Source organism: Ruditapes philippinarum, unplaced genomic scaffold, assembly GCF_026571515.1.
Source record: "Ruditapes philippinarum isolate M1 unplaced genomic scaffold, ASM2657151v2 ctg18409_1_1_1_1, whole genome shotgun sequence".
Lineage (NCBI taxonomy): Eukaryota > Metazoa > Mollusca > Bivalvia > Venerida > Veneridae > Ruditapes > Ruditapes philippinarum.
The window spans coordinates 10,287-15,543 of record NW_026858133.1 but is presented as its reverse complement, the minus strand read 5'-3'; the positions used below and the strand labels follow the sequence as shown (position 1 = coordinate 15,543).

Here is a 5,257-nt window from a genome sequence, read left to right as displayed (position 1 = left end):
GTGAGTTTTTTTACCTGCAATCAATGGTTGCACAATATATCATAGAAAATTATATGAGCCGCGTCATGACAAAAAAAACATAATGGGTTTGCGACCAGCATGGATCCAGACCAGCCTGCACATCCGCGCAGTCTAATCAGCATCCATGCTGTTCGCGTACAAATCCTATAACAAGTAGAGAAACTGATAGCGAACAGCATGGATCCTGATCAGACTGCGCGGATGCGCAGGCTGGTCTGGATCCATGCTGGTCGCAAACCCATTATGTTGGTTTTGTCGTGACACGATTCATATCTACAAAAAGAGACAAGAAAAGAAGAACATGCCTCAGTAATCTGGTTTAAAACTGACATTTATATTAATAGTTATAAAGATTTTTGACAGGTTATATGGCCCTAAAGATTTTTGACAGGTTATATGGCCCTATATAAACAGCTGATTGGATATATAACCAAAGCCTCTTGGTCAGGGTTTTGTTGCAAACAACAGTTATATACGTTCATATCACCTGTCAGGAATTTTAATAACAAATTTATAAAACAGCAAACTTCCTCTTTTTTGAGAAAAAATTAGATTCTTAGAAAATTAACAAATTTATAATACAGCAAGCATCATTTTCAAAGGAATAAAGCGAGACTTCTTTATAAATCGACAGCAGCCATGTATATAACACTATATAAACATCACGTTTATCCAATGAAAAGCCACGTTACAAATGTGCAGTATTATAAAAAAAAAGTATATAAACCTCACGATTATTATAAAGTAAGTTCTAACCACAGGAAAACATTGTGTGGCCACGACTTACACTTTAACCCTGTTGCCCCTCTACAACCCAAAACCCTTACACATCATCCAAACATCATATGTATTGACAAAAATAAATTTTATGAAAAAAATATTTTGATGACTATAATATTTTAGTCATAAAAAATTTTTTTTCATAAAATTTATTTTTGTCAATTCTTATGGTGTTTGGATGATGTTTTAAGGGTTTTGGTTGTAGAGGGGGAACGGGGGTATAGTGTAAGTCGTGCGCTTCACCACTACGCTTTCTATTGAATACAATAATTTGAGCTAGACACAATTGACAGAATTCACGGTATACATCAGAAGTTTGAGACTCTGACAAAGCACACTTACACTTTTCATTAATATAGTTATTTAACTTGGCAACGTCTTCCATAAGTGGCAGGAACTTTAGACGATTGTATTTAATTGTATCCAAGGTTGTCAAAGCCTTTCCAGAAATCATTTTATTCCAGCGAAGCTTGTACATCTCTAAGAAGGTCTTAGCAACTTCTTGTTTGACTGTATCTTCAACTTTCAATGCCTTAAAAATACATGTCTTCAGCACAAGTTTTCAATGAATGTCCTAGCTTTAGGGCTGATGATGGAATACCAAAGTTTTTAGTTTCAGGATTGAATTCAGACACTTCTTTTACTGACAAAATAAAGAGGTCCCAGTTTTCTTTCTTCATGCAGTCTTCTATTGACATTAAGATATTTTCTTTCCTGTAATCTGCAATCTGCCTAATTCCCTCATTTTCTGTGATATATATACATGTTTGTGCTTTCGGTGCCCTTGATCATTGTACATGTTGAGTCCAAAGTCTTGTATTATAAGAATCTTACACCGGCTGCCGGTACAGACCGGAATATCTAGCTCGAGAGTAACTGTTTACAGCGGTAACGAGGCTCTGCCGAGTTTCCGCTAAACAGTTACCCGAGAGCTAGATATTCCCGTGGTGTTTGATTCTTTTTCTTGCATATAACATGTCAATTATTTTCGGAACAGAAATAATGAAAACTGATATTATCATTACGCACTTTTTTCTTATAGTATTGTATGAACATACAACTTCATTCATAACAGAAAAATGACGTCATCCTAAGAACGCGATTCATTCATAAGAGGCGCTCATCAATGACGTCATTTGAAGCACATGACTTGTTGGGTTAAGACAGAGTTTTCTAGCAACGGTGTAAACAATAGATAATCCTGTCTGAGATGCAAGAAAGTCTGATCTGAAAGGATTGCTATTCTTTTATGTTAAGAATTATGTTGTGATGAAAAGCTTGATTACTGCATGTTACAGGTAACAATTTATTTCCACCAGCTATAGGTCTTGTTTCATAACCTGTCAATGATTCTTTTGATTACATGACTTCTGGTGCCTCCAAGGATTTTTCCTACTGCTATCTTGTTTTTGTGTTTCAGACTTAAATGTCTTACAATGTTTGGATATAACTTCTCACAGTATGTACAGCAATGTTTCTTATTTTGAGAGACTGCCTTTAATACTTCTTTTCACCTTATCAACTACTATAAGCTGAGGAAACAAAGGCCTTTCAATTTCTTCACAAGATGGTTCAATGATCTCCGACATCTCTGAAAAAGGAAAATAAGAACTTAAATGAGGAAACACAAGAAATGCTGTATTAATACTTTTTTATACTTTTTTTATAATATATAGTAAAACTTGACATGTGACTTTCCGAAAGAGTTGTCACAAGGAAGTTTCATTGTGTATTAAAAGGGGCATAAATATGAAAATAAGTAAATCAGAGTTATGGGACCTGTGCCAATCATGTTAAAAAATCACAGTGAAAATGTTTTCATTCCCTTCAGTAGTTAGGGAGATACCAGCTCACAAGCAAAAAGTTAACCATGAGTTTCATTAAGTATAAAAAGGGGCATAAATTTGGAAATAGCAAATCAGAGCTGTCCAATGACAGCATGCTCAACAATTAGAACAGTTATCAAAATAATGGCATTGGATTAATGGAAAGGACAGGGATTGAATACAGGTCTATCTTTTGACAGACCAGCACTCTACCTGTGCGCTGGGCTAGCCCCGCTGGCGCTGGTTTAGTGGAAACGCATTTTATATCTATCAGAATATTATTATATATGAACAACACTTTGAAAAGAATTTTGAAGTACTGCAAGTGAAAATTGAAATATTTATTTAAAAAGATTCAGTTATATATGAAACAACTGGTACTTTTTATTAGTATTTATGAATATACAAAATGGAAGATGCTGTCATAAGCTTAAGTTACCAATAAGAATCTGAATATCATAAAAGCAAATAAACATTTGAACAAAGCAAAAACACTTTTGAACAAAGTACACTTTCGGTCAAATTGAAATGTGTAACGATGTTAATCATTATGATAGCAACAGTACACAAAAGAGTACATGTTAATTATAAACAAGAGCACCGCTAGGCGGAGCATTATATGCCCGAAAGGTTTTTTTTCTAGTAAGGATGAAGCATTTGTAAGACATTACATAAATAAAATAAAGTATTACCTCATTCAAATAGCAATCCTCCTATAAAATTTTGAATATTGTGGGCCAAATGGAACTTAAGTTATGCTCTGGAAACTGTTTTCAGTTTTGAGGTAATAGCGACCTTGAACTTTGACCTTGTGACCCCAAAATCAATAGGGGTGTTCTACCCAATATGGACAATCATCCTATGAAGTTTCAACACTATGGTCCAAATAGAAATTAAGTTATGTTCTGGAAACTGTTTTCAGTTTTTAAATAATAGTGACCTTGACCTTGTGACCCCAAAATCAAAAGGGGTATTCTACCCAATATGGACAATCATCCTATGAAGTTTGAATATTGTGGGCAAAAAAAGACCTTAAGTTATGCTCCGGAAACTGTTTTCAGGTTTATATTGAAAGTGACCTTTGACCTTGTGACCCCAAAATCATTAGAGGTCTTCTAACCAATATGGACAATCACCCTATGAAGTTTGAACACTGTGGGCCAATTGGAACTTAAGTTATGCTCCGGAAACTGTTTTCAGTTTTAAGGTGATAGTGACCTTTGACCTTGTGACCCCAAAATCAATAGGGGTCTTCTACCCAATATGGACAATCATCCTATGAAGTTTGAATATTGTGGGCCAAATGGAACTTAAGTTATGCTCCGGAAACCAAATTGCTAACGGACGGACGGACGTTCTAACAGGAGAGTAATAATGTGGCTACTCTATTGTTCTCTCTATTGTTCTTTTTAGCCACACAAAAGAAAATAGCCACATAAAAGCATTACGGAATGAATGACATCAAAGAGAAAGAACAGTTACCTATTGTCCCTCTAGCCACATAATTACTGTCCTGTAAGTGTGGATAGACAGACAGATGGACGGACGCCAGGGGGTATAACTAATATGAAATTCTTTAGGGCATATTAAAAGGCCTCTACCTGTGAACAAAAATGTGTAAAGAGATTAAATTATCAGGAACCCTTATTTTTGTTTATAAAAATATATGCAAAAAAATCCTTTAAAAATCAAGGATTAAGTCAGTTTTGTAATGTACGTGTTGGAGTTTGAATGGGCAGTTATGTTAGAAAAGGAAATGTATTGAGAGAAAAATACCTTTGGAAATGATAATGATATAGAGGATATTTGTTTGTTTTGCATGTAAGATTGAAATATAATTTCACTGAGTGAACACCAGATGCAATATTTTCACGAGTGGCGTAGCCACAAGTGAAAATATAATAGCTGGTGTTCACGAATGAAACATATTTCAATGTTATATGTAAAACAAATAAATTTTCTTTTTATTTTATGCTTTTTAAGTGTTTTTAGGCATTTTTTACTGGATTTTGCCGGCGTAAGTCTTTGGGGATTCCTTTGTGACGGGCATATTTAGTTTTGAAATCTAGTTCCGTTAAATTTCTCTAATTTTGTTAAATTTCTAACATGATGTATGATGACATTGACTTTCTTTTCCTAAAGAAGCAAAATTTACGTATGACGGCATTTATTTCTGCCTGTTATTCCATTTAGTTATGATTTTCTGTTCATCCGCATTCAGATATAGTCTGGCTACAGTGAAAATTATATTTTATAAATTTCACTAGTGGTTTATCAGAATATAATCATCTGATATATTACAATAAAACACTGGAAAGCATGAAATAATGTTCTGTAATAATTATTGCACATAATAATGTTGATCTAAATATAAAGTTCAAAAGGGGAGAAAAATCAGCCTAAATGCAAGAATTAATTGATCTTGGTCAGTGACCTTAATGCTTAATAGTTTCAGAGATATGCAAAACTTGCATGTAAAACTTATCCAAGAAAAAGGAGATTTTTTTTAGTACACAAGGGAGCATAATTCAGTCAAAATACATGGCAGAGTAATGGATCTTGAGATGTGACCTTCAATTAACCTTCAATTATGACCCTAAGTACATGTGTAAAGTTTCAAGTAAATATCT

General features: G+C 34.1%; 1 long non-coding RNA gene across 1 annotated transcript; it reads right to left on the bottom strand.

Annotated features, from left to right (window-relative positions):
* Positions 1–2,288: 2,288 nt before the first annotated feature.
* LOC132752212 (uncharacterized) lies at positions 2,289–4,622 on the bottom strand. Its single transcript, XR_009628783.1, has 2 exons — positions 4,110–4,622; positions 2,289–2,392 (listed from the first exon to the last, which is right to left on the bottom strand). It is a non-coding gene; the product is annotated as an uncharacterized LOC132752212 (long non-coding RNA).
* Between the last annotated feature and the right edge of the window lie 635 nt (positions 4,623–5,257).